Source organism: Eschrichtius robustus, chromosome 17 (genome assembly GCF_028021215.1).
Source record: "Eschrichtius robustus isolate mEscRob2 chromosome 17, mEscRob2.pri, whole genome shotgun sequence".
Classification (NCBI taxonomy): Eukaryota; Metazoa; Chordata; class Mammalia; order Artiodactyla; family Eschrichtiidae; genus Eschrichtius; species Eschrichtius robustus.
In genome coordinates this window covers 58,382,921-58,401,345 of record NC_090840.1, presented here as the reverse complement: position 1 = coordinate 58,401,345, position 18,425 = coordinate 58,382,921, and the positions used below count along the sequence as shown (strand labels likewise).

The 18,425-nt window shown below is 36.0% G+C and overlaps 2 protein-coding genes across 3 annotated transcripts in view; one reads left to right on the top strand and one right to left on the bottom strand.

Annotated features, from left to right (window-relative positions):
* Nucleotides 1–18,425, bottom strand: part of ENY2 (ENY2 transcription and export complex 2 subunit) — a 137,099-nt gene that overhangs the window by 78,947 nt on the left and 39,727 nt on the right. The window lies entirely within an intron of this gene.
* Nucleotides 1–18,425, top strand: part of NUDCD1 (NudC domain containing 1) — an 89,893-nt gene that overhangs the window by 68,372 nt on the left and 3,096 nt on the right. The gene's annotated exons all lie outside the window — the stretch shown is intronic.

Here is an 18,425-nt window from a genome sequence, read left to right as displayed (position 1 = left end):
GGCTGGTGTTCCAAAAAGCCTAAATTTGTCAATACAAGCATACCTCATTTTATTATGCTTTGCTCTGTTGTACTTCTCAGATATTGCGTTTTTTTGTTTTTATTTTTTACAAATTGTAGGTTTGTCACAACCCTGTGTCAAGCAAGTCTATCAGCAGCTCTTTTCCAACAGCATTTGCTCACCTTGTGTTTCTTTGTCACATTTTGGTGATTCTCACAGTATTTCAAATTTTTCATTATTATATTTGTTATGGTGATGTGTGATCAGTGATCTTTAAAGTTAGCATTGTAATTGTTTTGGGGCACCACAAACCATGCTCATATCAGATGGCAGACTTAAGAGATAAAGGGGTGTGTTCTGATTGCTCTACTGATGAGCAGATTAGTGATTACTGTTCCCCCATCTCTCCCTCTGGTTGGGCCTCCCTGTTCTCTGAGACACAATAATATTGAAATTAGGCCAATTAATAACCCTACAGTAGCCTCTAAGTGTTCAAGTGAAAGGAAGAATTGCATGTCTATCACTTTAAATCAAAAGCTAGAAATGATTAAGCTAAGTAAGAAAGGCATGTCGAAAGCCAGGATAAGCTAAAAGCTAGGCCTCTTGGGCCAGTTAGCCAAGTTGTGAATGCAACAAAAAAGTTCTTGAAGGAAATTAAAAGTACTACTCCAGTGAACACATGAATGGAAGGAAACAGTCTAATTACATGGAGAAAGTTTTAGTGGTCTGGATAGAAGATCATACCAGCGACAGCATTCCCTTAAACCAAAGCCTAATCCAAAGCAAGGCCCTACTTTTCTTCAATTCCATAAAGGCTGAGAAAGATGAGGAAGCTGCAGAAGAAAAGTTTGAAACTAGTAGAGATTAGTTCATTAGGTTTAAGGAAAGAAGCCGTCTCCATAACATAAAAATGCAAGGTGAAGAAGCAAGTGCTGATGTAGAAGCTGCAGCAAGTTATCCAGCTAAACAACATTACACAACAGATTTTCAATGTAGGTGAAACAGCCTTATATGGGAAGAAGATAGCTAGAGAGTAGTCAGTGCCTGGCTTCAAAGGATAGGCTGACTCTCTTGTTAGGGCTAATGCAGATGGTGACTTTAAGTTGAAGCCAGTGCTTATTTACCATTCCCAAAATTCTAGGGCCCTTGAGAATTATGCTAGATCTCTTCTGGCTGTAAATGAAGCAACAAAGCCTGGATGACAGCACGTCTGTGTACAGCTTGGTTTACTGAATATTTTAAGCCCACTGTTGAGACCTACTGCTCCTTGACATTGTACCTGGTCACTTAAGAGCTCCAGTTGAGATGCATGATGAGGTTTATGTTGTTTTCATGCCTGTTAACATAACATCCATTCTGCAGCCTGTGGATCAAGGAGTTGTTTCGACTTTCAAGTCTTTTTTAAGAAATACACTTTGTAAGGCTGTAGCTGCCATGGATAGTGATTCCTCTGATGGATCTGGACAAAGTAAATTGAAAATCTTCTAGAAAGAATGCATCATTCTAGATGCCATTAAAAACATCATTATTTATGGGAAGAGATCAAAATATGAACATTAACAGGAGTTTGGAAGAAGTTCATTCCAACCCTCATGGATAACTTTGAGGGGTTTAAGAATTCAGTGGAGGAAGTCACTGCAGATATGGTGGAAACAGCAAGAGAACTGGAATTAGAAGTGGAGCCTGAAGATGTAACTGAATTACTGCAATCTCATGATAAAACTTTTATGGATGACAAGTCACTTACTCCTGGTGAAGATGCTGTCAAGACTGCTGAAATGGCAACAAAGGATGTAGAATATTACTTAAACTTAGTTGATAAAGCAGTGGCAGGGTTTAAGAGGATTTTAAACCCTGAAATTTTGAAAGAAGTTCTATAGGTAAACTGCTGTCAAACAGCACTACATGCTACAGAGAAATCAGTCGTCCATGAAAGGAAGAGTCAATTTTTGGCCAACCCAGTATTTTTTAAAGTAGGTACATTTATTTTTTCAGACACAGTGTTACTGTGTGCTTAATAGACTATAGTATAGTGTAGACATAACTTTTATATTCATTGGGAAACCAAAAAACTCACTTTATTGTGATATTCACTATATTGCAGTGGTCTGAAACCGAACCTGCAATGTTTTCAAGGTAGGCTTATACGTGTTTGCACTTTAATAGTTTTCTCAGCCTGTGTTATGGGCTGAATTGTATACCCGCCAAATTCATATGTTGGAATCCTAGCCCCTAGTCCTATCCTAACCTTGAGAATGTGACTATATTTGGAGATAAGACCTTTAAAAGATAATTAAAATGAGGCCATTATGGTGGGTCCTAATCTAGTACGGTTGGTGTCTTTGTTAGTAGAGGAGATGAAGTCACAGACACACATAGGAAGGACCATGTGAAGATAAAGGGAGAGGAGAGCCATCTATAAGCCAAGGAGAGAAGGTTCAGAAGAAACCAACCATGCTAACACCTTGATCTCAGACTTCTAGCCTCCAGAAGTGTGAGAAAATAAACTTCCGTTGTTTAAGCCACCCAGTCTGTAGTACTTTGTTATGGCAACACTAGCAAAGTAATATAGCCTCCATCCTGGAACTTGCAGAAATTGCAAGCGTGGGGGTGGGGGGTGGGAATCTAAGGATCACTTTTCATTTTGTGCTGTGTCCATTTCAGTCCAAGCTGTTGTTAATCTTGCTGATTTAATTTTCTTAAAATTTTGTGGATATTCTGTTAATCTTACTAGGATTTACTCCATTATACAAAAGCCACACCCACAATATCTTGTAGATAAGGCCTTTCTCTACCTTGAGTTTCTGTTGAGATTCAGCTGATGAACAATGTCCTTAAGCTATTTAGAAGCCTGTTGTTGGATAAGTGAGGCATACTCTTTAAGTCTTTAGGGAGCCTTTTGTCTGACTGAGTGGTGCTTTCTTTTCACTTTGAGTTCTTTGAGTAAAGAGTTTTACAGTTACCCTTTCTTTCATCTTTAGATTATGCTTTCCTGAGAGTACCCTGGATGTGATCTTTGTAGAGAAGCCATTTCTTAATTTTAAATTTAATAGGTAGAACAGTATGTGTGTGTGATGACAGAGTCCACAATACCTGTGACTTCCTGTAATCAGCGCTGAATTCTGAGGTTAAACAATGACCAGTAGAAAAAAGACTTACTGGCAAATAATATTTATTTGTTTCATTTTTGTTGTTTGTGTAGGATAGGATTGTCCATGTTACATCTCTGAAGGCAGTGAGTGTCTGATGGGCAGCAGAAAGATTTGGTATACATTTAACACATGGAAACATCAATCTTAAACCTTTAACCTTAAATCTTAAACTCTAGAATAGGTGAGATTTCAAATTACTCTGCAAAGTAGAGTATGTAACCCAGCCTCTGTCTAGCTAATTTTTCTTAAAGGTGTATCTTAATGTATAACTAACCTATTAATATAAACTGTTCATGTAATGCTTTAGCATTGACACAGCTGCATTTAATCCTTATAATTCAGTCTTGGAAGTTTCCATTTTATTATTGTCCCACTTTACAGAGTGAGTTGGCAATTGATTTTTATAAGCCAATTTTATATTTAGTAGCCACAGTGACCCATTTTATTTTAAAATTTTGACTGTTTTCAAAAAAATTCAAATTTACAGAAAAGTTACGAAAAGAACACAACAAACTACTATGTACCTATATTAGTTTTCTGGGACTTGCTGTAACAAAGTACCACAGACTGGATGGCTAAACAACAGAAATTTATTTTCTCACAGCTCTGAAGGCTAGAAGTCTGAGCAGGGTTGGCTTCTGGAGCCTCTCTCCTTGGCTTGTTAGATGGCTGTCTTCTGCATTTGTCTTCACATGGTCTTCCATCTGTGTATCTGTGTCCTAATCTCCTCTTCGGACACCAACCCTTTTGGAATTGGACCTACCCCAATGACCTCATTTTAAATACCTTTTTGAAGGTCTTCTTTCCAAGTATAGTCACATTCTGAGGTGCTGAGGATTGGAACTTCAACATATGAATTTGGGAGGGGATACACCTCAGCCCATACAGTATCCGTCACTTAGATTTTAGTAACTATAATATTAACATTTGCCACATTTTTTCTGTTTCTCCATTTCTTTTTGTTTAAACATTTAGGAGTAAGTTGAAGATGCCATGCCCTTTTATCCCCAGTACCTCGTAATATATACTAAAAATGAAGACATTTTCTTGTAGAACCACAATACAATTCAGGAAATTTAACATTGGTATATATCAATACTTTCATCTCATATAGAGTCCATATTCAAATTTTACCAGTTGCTCAAATAATGTACTTTACAGCAATTTCTTTTCCTGATTCAGGGTCCAATCCCATGTCTCATATTGCATTGAGTTGTGGTGTCTGTAGTGTCCTTTAATTTGGAACATTCAATTATGCAGCCTTATGACACTGACTTTATTTTCTACCCTTTATAGACTATGTCCAGTATTTCCTCAAGATCAGATTCTGATTTTGCATTTTTGCCAGGAATAATATTACATAAATGATGTTTCCTTTCCAGTGTATCACATTAGGAGGTACTTGGTTGACATCTACTGTTTTCATACTATTGTGGTGTTAAATTTGATTACGTGGTGTCCACCAGATTTCCCTATTTTAAAGTTATCATCTTCCCCTTTGAATTAATAAGTACTTTGTGTGAAGTTCAAAGTAATCCTCGTAAAGGGCTTAGATTTTGTCATTCCCCTGTTTCTTTCCTCCCTTTACTGGCTTCCTGTCACATTTAGAATAATGTCTAGGATCCTCACTGTGGTCTACAAGCAGCCTTATGACTCACTGTATTTTGTATAGTTTAAATTGAGAGATCAGGATACACACATAACGTGAACATATCTGAAGCAAAGATTTCACAAAACAGTACTATCCTTATTGTACAAGACATATTTTAGTACTCTACTCCATACTATTTTTAGTGAAGTAAAATAGAAAATTCTTTTCTTGATCTACTAAATTGATTTTGCTACCAATGTTGAAACCCATAGTTAAAAATCACTGTCCTCCAGTACTGATTGTCTCTCATTTTTTACCATTTTTTCCCCAGCTTACTTTTCTTAAACCACACTGGCCTTCGTGCTATTCCTTGTACTAAACATGCTTCTCCCTGAGGGTGTTTGCATTTGTTATTCTCTGAACCTGAAATGTTCTTCCTTTTCTCATTTGTTCCCATACTTTATTCACACCTCTGTTCACATGTTAGCTTCCATCCTTACTAACCTATAGGAACCACAACCCCATTATCTACTCACCTGTTTGCTCTTTTTTTTTTTTTCCTCACGGCACTTTCTATTTTCTGGTATGTATTTCTGTTATCTGTTACATATATATATATATATCCTCCATTAGAATAGTCAGTGAAATTTGATATTATGATACACACAGCTAAAGATCCAACTTGATAATTTTCAAAATGAAAAAAAAATCAGCGTTTTTTTCTCATATTTCTAAGTAATAGTTATTTTCTTTCTACGGCTTTTATTAAAAATTTAAGTGCATTTCCTCCCATTTCATTTTACACCACTAGCTAAGATTTGACATCTTCCTATGCTACAATCTCTAGTCAGTATTAGAAGGTCTTTAATTATATGGTTACCTTTATGAATGGATATTCAAACAAAATGTAACTCAGGATTTTATAAGACTTTTCTGTAGTTTTCAGACATCAATTTTAGACATATCACACATGTACAACTTATTAACACAACTGACCAGTATATATACATATTATCAGCTTCTTAACCTAAATCTCTTAACCTCTTGAGTTTGAGTTTCTTCTTCCATAAAATGGGAATTCTCAGGTAGCGAAGATTAAATAGGATTAAGTAAGGTGGCTGTGAAAAAGTATATATTGATCTCTGTCCAGTTCCTGATACAGAGCTCCTAAAACCTTTGTAATTTCCTAAGTGATAAGAGCACTAGGACTAGGCGCATATTTTGGTTTTTGGTCTTTGATCCCGGTTCTGGACACAGCTCTTAAGTCCCTTGGAATTTCCTGGGTGATAGGAGTGTCTTTTATGCTAATGAGGCGGTACTCTTGGTGAGCTCCTGGATAGCTTCATGATGGGGGCTGGTCACCAGAAAGACCAAGTCATGATTACAAGATTGGAACTTTCCGCAGCAGCCCTCCTCTAACCTCCAGGAAGGGGAGAGGGACTGCAGACTGAGTTAATGATTGATCATGCCTATGTGATGAAATGTCCATAAAAATACGAAAGGACAGAGTTTGTAGAACTTCTGGGTTGCTGAACACATGGAGGTACTAGGAGGGTGGCATGCCTGGCAAGGGAATGGAAGCTCTGTTCCCCTTCTTCAGAAGCTTGCCCTATGCATCTCTTCCATCTGAATGTTCATAGTTATCCTTTATCATATCCTTTTATGGTAAACTGGTAAATATAAGTGTTTCCCTGAATTCTGTGAGCCATTTTAGCAAATATTGAACCCAAGGAGAGTCGTTGGAATTCTTGATTTATAGCAGTCAGTTGGAAGTACAGGTGACAACTTGGGATTTGTGATTGGCATCTGAAGTGGGGTGGTAGGGGGAGCAGGGGAGTGGTACTCAGTCTTGTGGGACTGAGCCCTTAACCTGTGTAATCTGATGCTATCTCCAGGTAGATCGTGTCAGAACTGAATTAATTGTAGGACACCCACCTGGTGTCAGAATTGCTGGATGTGTGGAAAACCTACACATCTAGTGCCAGAAATGTTTTGAGTGTGGTGGTATTGTGAGTAAAGGAGAAACACCAGGGAGTGTTTTTCCTTATACGGTAGTAGATACAGATCAACTCAATACTTCATGCATAGTAAGAAAGAGTAAATTTTAGTAATTTATTCTATGTACAGAATATGAATTTGGAGCTAAAGTTTCATGTCATTAACTTTTCAATCTGACCTCCAACAGACACATTATTTATGAATAGATAAAACCTTTTTCTTAATACTACTTTTCAGTTTAAATTTGGTAATAGCAGTGATTAAAGGTTGTTTAAATGTCTTCACTTTGACATATAATCTTCAGAAGTCTTTAACTGCTAAGTGTTCTACAAAGAGAAGAAAAAGAATCAATTGACTACTTGAAATTCATGTTCCAAATTTTTCTCTAGAGAATATTTTACTCTAATTGTAATCTTCACTGGTACTTCAAAGATAAACAAACATGAGAATAGAAGAAATGTGGGGTTACATTTTATTTGTCAAAGGGTTTATGAATCTAAGAGGTTTTTTTTTAAGGCAATAGGTTATTTGGCATTAACAAAGAATGAGTTTTCCAAATAAATTGCCTAGTATAAATTAGTTCTTCTCATTTAAGTGCTAAAACTATATTTAGAGCTTTTTTTATGGAATCTTACTAAAATTTATTATTTGCCCCAAATCTAATGTAGAGCATTCTGAAGAGAAAGTAACATTTTATAGATTGTCAAATGTCATCAGAGTGAATATTAATTACCATGCTGTATATGTCTATAGTAAAGCCATTAGAAGCATTTGAAGTTAAGTTGGGTTCTTTACTCCCACACTAAGTAGTCTCAGTCTACTCCATTTAAAAATTTCTTCTCTGGTTCTGCATGGTTTGTTTTTGTTCTTTCCACTGCTAATAAGCTATTGGGTACTATTCTTACCTTTGACAGTGTGTGCCCCAAACAGTCATCCTTTTCTTATCCTTCTTTCTTATTTGCTGTTGCATTTTGCTTTTTGGCTACCAAGTTGTGAACTCAGTGGGAGTTTTGGGATGTTTTTATTTTTATTTATTTATTTTTTTATTGAAGCATAGTTAATTTCCAGTGTTGTGTTAATTTCTGCTGTACAACAAAGTGAATCAGTTATACACATATATATTCTTTTTTATATTCCTTTCTATTGTGGTTTATCCCAGGATGTTGAATATTGTTCCCTGTGCTATACAGTAGGACCTTGTTGTTTACCCATTCTATATGTAATAGTTTGCATCTACTAATCCCAGATTCTCAGTCCATCCCTCCCCCACCTGCCTTCCCTCTTGGCAACCACAAGTCTGTTCTTCTCTATGTCTGAGTCTATTTCTCTTTTGTAAATAGGATTGTTTGTGCCATTTTTTGATTCCACATATAAGTGATATCATATGGTATTTGTCTTTCTTTCTGACTTCACTTAGTATGATAATCTCTAGATGCATCCATGTTGCTGCAGATGGCATTATTTCATTCTTTTTTATAGCTGAGTAGTATTCCATTGTATATATATACCACATCTTCTTTATCCATTCATCTGCTGATGGACATTTAGGTTGTTTCCATGTCTTGGCTATTGTGAATAGTGCTTCTGTGAACATAGGGGTGCATGTATCTTTTTGAATTACAGTTTTGTCTGGATATATGCCCAGGAGTGGGATTGCTGGATCATATGGTAATTGTACTTTGGTTTTCTGAGGAACCTCCGTACTGTTTTCCGCAGTGGCTGCACCAACTTACATTCCCACCAACAGTGTAGGAGGGTCCCCTTTTCTCCACACCCTCTCCAGCATTTGTTATTTGTAGACTTTTTAAGGATGGCCATTCTGAGCAGCACGTGGTGGTACCTCATTGTGGTTTTGATTTGCATTTCTCTAATAATTAGCAATGTTGTGCATCTTTTCATGTGTCTATTGGCCATCTGTATTTCTTCTTTGGAGAAATGTCTCTTTAGGTCTTCTGCCCATTTTTCAATTGGATTGTTTTCTTGTTGTCGAGTTGTATGAAGTGCTTGTATATTTTGGAAATTAAGCACTTGTCGGTTGCATCGTTTGCAAATATTTTCTCCCATTCTGTAGGTTGTCTTTTCATTTTGTTTATGGTTTCCTTTGTTGTGCAGAAGCTTATAAGTTTGATTAGGTCCCATTTATTTTTGTTCTTATTTCTATTGCCTTGGGAGTCTGACCTAAGAAAACATTGGTACGATTTATGTCAGAGAATGTTTTGCCCCTGATCTCTTCTAGGAGTTTTATGGTGCCTTGTCTTATATTTAAGTCTTTAAGCCATTTTGAGTTTACTTTTGTGCATGGTGTAAGGGTGTGTTACAACTTCATTGATTTACATGCAACTGTCGAACTTTCCCAGCACCACTTGCTGAAGAGACTTCTTCCCATTTTATATTCTTGCCTCCTTTGTTGAAGATTAATTGACCATAGGTATGTGGGTTTATTTCTGGGCTCTATTCTGTTCCATTGATTCATAGGTCTGTTTTTTGTGCCAATACCACACTGTTTTGATTACTGTAGCTTTGTAGTATTGTCTGAAGTCTGGGAGGGTTATGCCTCCTGCTTTGTTCTTTTTCCTCAGGATTGCTTTGGCAATTCTGGGTATTTTATGGTTCCATATAAATCTTAGGATTATTTGTTCTAGTTGTGTGAAAAATGTCATAGAGAATTTGATAGGGATTGCATTAAATCTGTAGATTGCTTTGGGTAGTATGGCCATTTTAACAATATTAATTCTTCCAATCCAAGAGCATGGGGTATCTTTCCATTTCTTTGAATAATCTTCAGTTTCCTTTGTTAATGTTTTATAGTTCTCAGCATATAAGTCTTTCACCTCCTTGGTGAGGTTTATTCCCAAGTTTTTTATTTTGGGGTTGCTATTTTAAAAGGTATTTTTTTCTTTTATTTTCCCTTTCTGATATTTCATTGTTGGTGTAAAGAAATGCAACCGATTTCTGTATGTTCATCTTGTATCCTGCTACCTTGCTGAATTCATTTATCAGTGCTAGTAATTTTTTGTGTAGAGTCTTTAGGGTTTTCTATATATAGTATCATGTCATCTACATATGGTGACAATTTTACCTCTTCCAATTTGGATACCTTTTATTTTTCTTGTCTGACTGCTGTGGCTAGAACTTCCAATACTATGTAGAATACAAATGGTGAGAGTGGGCATCCTTGTCTTCCATATTTTCACAGAATGCTTTCAGCTTTCACTTTTGGGTATTATTTTGACTGTGGGTTTGTCATAAATAATTTTTATTATGTTGAGATATATTCCCTCTATACCCACTTTGGTAAGAGTCTTTATCATGAATGGATGTTGAATTTTGTCAAATGCTTTTCCTACATCTATTGAGATGATCATGTGGTTTTTATCTTTTCTTTTGTCCATGTGGTATATCACGTTGATTGATTTACATATGTTGAACATCCTTGTGAACTTGGGATGAGTCCCACTTGGTTATGGTGTATGATCTTTTTTATGTGTTGTTGGATTTGGTTTGCTAGTATTTTGTTGAGAATGTCTGCATCTATATTCATCAAAGAAATTGGCCTGTAATTTTCTTTTTTGGTGGTGTCTTTGCTTTTGGTATCAGAGTGATGGTGGCTTCATAGAATGTCTTTGGGAGTGTTCCCTCCTCGTCAATCTTTTGGAAGAGTTTGAGAAGGATGGGTAAAAGTTCTTCTTTGTATGTTTGGTAGAGTTCACCTGTGAAGCCATCTGGTCCTAGACTTTTGTTTGTAGGGAATTTTTTTAAATTACAGATTCTATTTCACTTCCAATGATTGGTCTGTTCAAATTGTCTGTTTCTTCTTGATTCAGTTTTGGTGGGCTGTATGTTTCTAGAAAGTTGTCCATTTCTTCTAGGTTGTTGAATTTGTTGGCATATAATTGTTCACAGTATTCTTTTGTGGTTTTTTTGTATTTCTGCGGCATCAGTTGAGATTTCTCCTTTTTCATTTCTTATTTTGTTTACCCTTTCAAAGAACCACCTCTTGGTTTTATTGATGTTTTTTCTGTTGTTTTTTAATCTCTTATTTATTTCCTCTCTGATCTTTATTATTTCTTTCCTTCTGCTGACTTTAGGTTTTGTTTGTTCTTTTTCTTTTAGGTGGTAGGTTCGGTTGTTTATTTGAGATTTTCCTTGTATTTTGAGAAAGGCCTGTATTGCTATGAACTGCTCTAAGAACTGCTTTTGCTGCATCCCACAGATTTTGTATGGTTGTTTTCATTGTCATTTGTCTCAAGATATTTTTTAATTTCCTTTTTGATTTCCTCATTGACCCATTGTTTTTTTAGCAGTATGTTGTTTGGTCTCCATGTAATCTTTTTTTTCTCATTTCTTTTTCTGTGGTTGATTTCTAGATTCATGCCATTGTCAAAGATGCTTGAAATAATTTTTATACCAAATTTTGTTTTGTGCTCTGTTATGTGGTCAATCCTAGAGAATGTTCCATGTCTACTTGAAAAGAATGTGTATTCTGTGTTTTTTGGATGTAATCCTGAAAATATCAATTAACTCTAACTGTTCTGTTGTATCATTTAGGATCTGTTGCCTTGATTTTCTGTCTAGAAGAACTGTCCATTGATGTGAGTGGGGTGTTGAGGTCTCCTACTATCATCGTATTCCCATCAGTTTCTCCCTTTATGTCTGTTAGTTTTTGTTTTATGTACTTGGGTGCTTCTATATTAGGTGCATATATGTTGACGAGTGTAAAGAGTGTAAAATCCTCTTCTTGTATTGATCCTTTTATCATTATATAGTGTCCTTCTTTGTCTTTATGGCCTTTGTTTTAAAGTCTGTTTTGTCTGATGTGAGTATTGCAACCCCTGCTTTCCTGTCATTTCCGTTTGCGTGAAATATCTTTTTCCATCCCCTCACTTTCAATCTATGTGTGTCCTTTGCCCTAAAGTGGATCTTTTGTATGCAGCATAATGTAGGCTCTTGTTTTTTTTATCCAGTCTGCCATACTGTGTCTTTTGATTGGAGCATTCAGTCCATTGACATTTAAGATAATTATTGATAACTGTATTTATTGCCATTTTAAACTTTGTTTTCCAGTTGATTCTATGTTTCTTCTTTGTTTCTTTTTGTTTTTGTTGTTCTTTTTGTAGTTTGATGATTTCCTTTTTATTTTATGCTTGTGTCCTTTTTTTGGTTTTTGTGAATCTGTTGTATTTTTGATTTGTGATTACCCTGTTTTTCAAGTATGTTAACCACTTCCAATAGCTGCTTGCTTTAGACTGTTAGTCATATAGGCTCAAACACTAAAAAAAAAAAAAAATCTACATTTTCTTACTCTCCTCCCTCAAATTTTATGATTTTAATGTCCTCTTTTACATCTTTATGTTTATCCTTTTGCTGTCCCTTGTGTTTATCATCACTTTCACAAATAGCTTTTTTTTTTTCTTTTTGATCTGTATACTGGCTTATTTAAGTGATTTACTTTCCAATTGTGAGCTTCTCTTTCCTATATCTTCTTGCTTCCTTTCTATTTAGAGAAGACCTTTCACTATTTCTTTTAGGATAGGTTTAGTATTGCTGTAGTCTTTTGATTTTTGCTTGACTGAGAAATTCTTTATCTCTCTTATTCTAAATGATAATGTTGCTGGGTAGAGTATTCTAGGTTGCAGATTTTTCTATTTTAAGACTTTGAATTGACCATCTTGTTCTTGATTCTTACAGGTAATTGCCCATGCCAGATAATGAATAACATCTATTTCCCTGTTTTGTCTGCTTCAAATTAATGATGATATGTCTTTGTTGTTCTTCAAACATTTTCTTATGTTGATTTTTTTTTTGTTTCTATAGCATCATACAAAAAGTGCACTTAATTTGAATTGTACTTTTTAATTTTTGCACTTTATTTTCATTCACTTAATTAACTTATTAGCAAAACTAGTTTGCTTCAGTTTGTAATCTTAATTCTGATTTTCTTCTCTTTTGGACAAAATCCTTTAGTCTGTACTTTTAAAGGTTGCAAAGAGAAGAGAAGACCTCTCGTTACCTCAAGTCATAGATATTTAGTGTGAACATATGTGGAGACTATAATGAATAGTGGAAACAATCTCTTTAGATCTCATAGAGAAATAGAAGGTCATTCTGTAAACAAATGCATTTGCAAGTTAGTTAGACCTAAAAGAGAAGGGAAACATTGTTTAGAAAATAGCACATAGTTCTGATGACAAGGTAATCTACTTGTCTCTTGAGAATCAAGTGTCCCTTGCTCTCTACTGTAGTGCTGTGCCATTATCATCACATCACCATCTTCTTTATTTGCTTCTGCTGCTCATACCTCTGTTATTCACTTCCTACCTCATGATTTCTGCTTCCTATAGTCTCTCCGGGTATGTCTTTTGCCTCTCTTTCTTATTGGCTGTATGTTTATTGTTCATCTTTGGCATTTAGACTTCCAAAGAAGAGGATTTATTGTTTTTGGCCAGCCACCATCCCCTATGGGAAGCACCTGTTCAAGAAAACACTTCAATCTAACCATTTCATAAATCAATGGATAAAAGATGTTTGCTTTTAAGTTAGTCATCTACCCTTGATTCTGTTAGTAGAAGCCAGGGTGTGGGATCCTACAGTTTGCCTACTTGGGTATATGGAAGCTCTTGTGGATATTGAACTGTCACCAGTCTGCTCATTATAAGTGGCTTGCTTTTTAGGCAAGTTTGTAAACAGTGAGCAGGGGACTTCTAGTTCAGTCTAGGCTCTAGAAAGCTGGAAGGAGTGTCACTCCCAATGTAACAACAAGAGAAGCCTGGATAATCTGTAGAATCATTACTTTAAAAAATTTTTCAGAGATCTGAGGTTACAGGGCATTCAACTAGCTTGAAATCCAAGGAAAAACAGGTACCACCAAGGAGAGATTTGATAGGAGAGCTGGTTCATCTGAACATGGGAAGAAGAAAGGATTGCCATATAAGTGGGTAAGAAAAATTCAACAAACTGCTAAAGGCCTAGTGGGGGCTAACAAGAAAGTATAGAACCCATGGGATTTACAGATCCTCTTTACGGACCTTGACCAGGGCCTGATGCGAAAGACTGGGAGCAGGGGAGGAGACAGGAGGAAAGCCACCTTGGTGATGCAGGGTTGGAGGAGGGAAGTATCTTCTGCTGTGAAAGAAGCATGAAGTCCTGCCTGGTTTATTTTCCTTAAGTAGCAAAAGCCTTAAGCTGCTGAGGGAAGAGCATCAGATCTTATCCTAAGGGCTCAGAAGAAGACCCACTGCAGCCGGGGGAAAATAAAAATAATTTTAAAACACCACCACTATGCCTGAGGCAGGGGCAGGAAATCAAGGGTAGGTTATTAGAATTCTCCTGCCATTGGAGATGAGGCAGTATCACTAAAAAGGCCCAAACCCTGAAACCCAAGGACACAAGGCCCAATACTGAGGCTGAACCAAGAGAACCCTCTGCCTATATCCTTCCATCCACCATCATCAGGCTGAGAAGCACCAAGTAACAGGCAATAACAATCTACCACTAGGGAAGGAGTAAGAGCATAGAGAGACTCTCTGAAATGCGGATGTATGGTGAAGGCCTAAAGTTAGGGGTGGAACAGTACAGTTGGGGAAGATCATCCAGCATCTCAGTCCCCACCAGAGTGCAAAGTAACACTGAAGGAATTTGAAGTTGGTGATGCACTGAAGGTAACCATAGCAACAACAGAATTCAAGCTCAGATCAGCCCTTTCTTAGCCCTTTCTCAACCTCCCTCTGTCATGACCACCCACACGAATGGCCTAGCAGAAGAAATGTGTCCATTACCAGGCATAAATACTGCTTACCTCAGTCTCTACTGTTTTTTACCTCCAGTATTCTGTCATGACCACCCACACGAATGGCCTAGCAGAAGAAATGTGTCCATTACCAGGCATAAATACTGCTTACCTCGGTCTCAACTGTTTTTTACATCCAGTATTCTGTCATGACCACCCACACGAATGGCCCAGCAGAAGAAATGTGTCCATTACCAGGCATAAATACTGCTTACCTCAGTCTCTACTGTCTTTTACATCCAGTATTCAGTCAGAGGTTACAAGACACACAAAAAGAAGTAAAAAAAATCCAGCTGTCAAGAAACAAGGGAAACAAACCAGACTCAGAGATGACCTCTATTTTGGAACTGCCAGACAAAGGATTTTAAATAACTGTGGTTAATTTGTTAAAGCCTCTAGTAGAAAAGATGAATAAATTAATACAGAATTTTAGCAGAGAGAAACTAGAAGAGTCGATTAAAAATGATAGAAGTTTTAAAAAAAACCCACAGCAACAAGAGAAGAATGCCTTCAACAAACTCATCAGTATACTCAATACATCTGAGGGGAAAAAAAAATCAGTAACCTTGAAGATTGATTTCAGTTCTGCTAATTTTTACTAACCTAAGAGGGTGGAAATGGGGTGGGATTAAAAACAAACAAACAAAAAAACAGAGCATCCAAGAGCTGTGGGGCAATATCAGATGGTCTACCATACATCTAGTTGGAATCCCAGAAGGGACATGGAACATTTGCCAAAATAGACCATATTCTGGGCCATAAAATAAATGTCAACAAATTTAAAAGAATAAGAATCATGAACAGAATGTTCTCTGACCATAACAGAATTAAATTAGAAATTAATAACAGAAAAATCTGGAAAATCCACAAGTATTTGGAAATTAAATACATTTCTGAATAACCTGTGAGTCATAGTGGAACTCACAAAGGAAATAGGAAATATTTTGAATGGAATGAAAATGAAACAAACACAGCACATATGGGATGCAGCTAAAGCAGTGCTTAGAAGGAAATTTATAGCATTACATGTTATATTACAATAGAAAAAATGTCTCAATTTTATAATTTAAGCTTCCATCTTAAACCAGGAAAAGAAGAGCAAACCAAGTCTAAAGCAAGTAGGAGGAAGGAAACTTACAAAGAGCAGAAATCAGTGAAACTGAAAACTGAAAATAATAAAACCAATGAAAAGATCAAAATTGATAAGTCTCTAGCCAGAGTAACCAAGGAAAAAGACAACACAAATTACCATATCAGAAATAAAAATGGACATGTCAGTACAAGTCCAAAAGACACTAAAGTGTAATAATGGGATGTTATAAACAACTCTATTTTCATATGTTTGACAATTTAAGTGAAGCTAATTCCTTGAAAGACAAGCATTACCACAGTTCACTGAAAAACAAACAGATATCCTTAATAGTCTTATATCTGTTAAAGAGACTGAATTTATTGTTAGGAACCTTCTGACAAATCTCCAGACCTAGGTTGTTTCACTGGTGTGTTCTACCAAATGAACAAACAATACCAATTCTATACATACTTCCAGAAAATAGAAGAGGAAGGAACACCTCCCAACTTGTTTTATGAGGCCAGCATTGCCCTGATAGCAAAGACATGACAAGAAAAGAAAACAGGAAAAAAATTAAAAACCACACCAGTATCCCTCATGAATATAGATACAAAAGTCCGCAGTAAAATATTAGTAAATGAAATCCAGCAGTAAGTAAAAAGGATAATACATCATGACCAAGTAGTGTTTACCCAGGGAATTCAAGGCTGACTCATCAACATTCAAGTATCAATCAACATAATTCAGTGTATCATCAGACTAAAGAAGAAAAATATTTGACCATTCTAGTAGATGCAGAAAAAGAATTGACAAAACTTAATGATAAAAATGCTTAGCAAACTAGGAGTTGAAGGTAACTGCCTCCTCAAAAAACCGAGTGTTAACATCGTATTTCATGGTAAAAAAGCTAGAATGCTTTCCCCAAAGATTGGTAACAGGCAAGGGTGTTTGCCCTCATTACTCCTAGTCAGCATCATGCTGGAGCTCCTAGCTAGTGCAGTGAGGCAAGAAAAAGTAGTAAAAGGTATAAAGAATTATCAAGAGGTTTCAGTAACTACCATGAGAAAGATGAAACCACTTTTTAGGTGTTATCTTAAAAGCAGTGTTTATCTGCAGTTCCTTTGTCTACTCTTAGCTTGCAACCTTTGAATGGAATTATAAGTTTATTTTCCTAACATGGCCGCTGACCAACCTAATAAGTATCATACATCTTAAGTGGTGTGATCTTTTTTATTTAGCTGTATGGAATACTTGAGTTTAAAATGAAGAATAGGAAGGCTAGAATTTATTAAATGAATATCACACAGTCTCTTACTACATAAAAAATTAATCTCATTTAAAGGGAGTGTTTTATCTCACAGTAAATTATATTTGCAGTTAGTTCCATCAGACTAGTTTATTATAATTTGTTTTTAAAACTTCCAGATAATTAGTTTTGAGTATATTTAAAGCATCCAAATCTTATTTGAGGAATAATTTGTTCACTTTCTGGGGGGCAGATCCACAAACTATTTGCTGAAACATGCATTAATGGAAAGTATAAAACAAAGTAATGAGAATACAGTTGAAACTACAGAAAAAACTGAATTTGACAATAAAACTTACTGTAAAATGTAATATAAAAGGCCAGTTAGTTGGCAGTGATTTTGAAAATAAACCTCACTTAGCCAGTGATTATCAGGAGCAAAGGGAGAGAAGAAATAGTCCGTGAACACTGTGTGCTAGCCTGTTCCCCTTCTGCAGAGAACAAGCACTGGCCCCACCCAAAAGCCCTATCCCTTGGCATTGTTGCAGCAACACATATTAGGTTGCTCTGTCTCTGGATTCTCCTGTGGCCTGTGTTGGAGAGCCACTTCACAGCTTTCCCTATTGAACATAGGTCAGGTCTCCACCTTTAATTTCAACCCAACATTTTATTCTCCAGTCTGCTCTAAAACTCATGGAAGCAATTCAGTGTTTATTAAGTACTATGCATATTTTATGTTTTCTATATTTGATATGATTTTTGTTGGTATTTAGGCATTTTTAACTCTGATAAACAGCATTTGTAATGAAGAATATCACTGCAGCCTCTTTCCATTAAAAAAAAAGTATTGCTATAGATGGAATCCAGTTATGAGCCTCAACCTAATGAGTCTGTAGTAAAATGAGTTCCTTTAGCCATCAATATTGCAATAAAATTGTTAACATAATGAACATTCTTGACATTTTATTGTAAATAGACAGTACAAAGTCAATAATTTGTAAACAGATCTGCGTTTGAATCCTAGCATTGTGATTTTTCTGTGTAGCCTAGAATAAGTTACTCAGGCTCTCTCAAGTTATATTCTTTCATCTATGAAGATAATAACAGCCTTGTGGGTTATTGATGTTAATATTTATAACATGTCTGGCACATAGATTGTGCTCATAAATCATAGTAGCTATCGTTCTTCATAGTTATTATTACAAATTAGCATTTGTAAACTTATTTGTATTCTGTGGTTTAAAAAATATTCTGCCTATAAAATTGGTGCTTTATAGCATGTTGTAAATGAGTTACTAACAGTTGACAAATACTATAGTGTAGTGGTTAAGAACATGGACTCCAGATTCAAATCTCAGCTCCACAACTTATTACCAGCCTGACCATGGGCAAGTTACTTAAATCCTTTGTGCATCACTTTCCTCAGCTTTAAGATAGACCTAACAATAGCACATTTCTCCCAGGAGCATTATGAAGAGTTGTTCATCAGTTTTAGGCATATAAAAAGTTTAGAACAGTTGTTGACATGTAGTTCTGTGTGTCAGCTGTCATCCGTATTATTATTAATTTGTTGTTGAGTA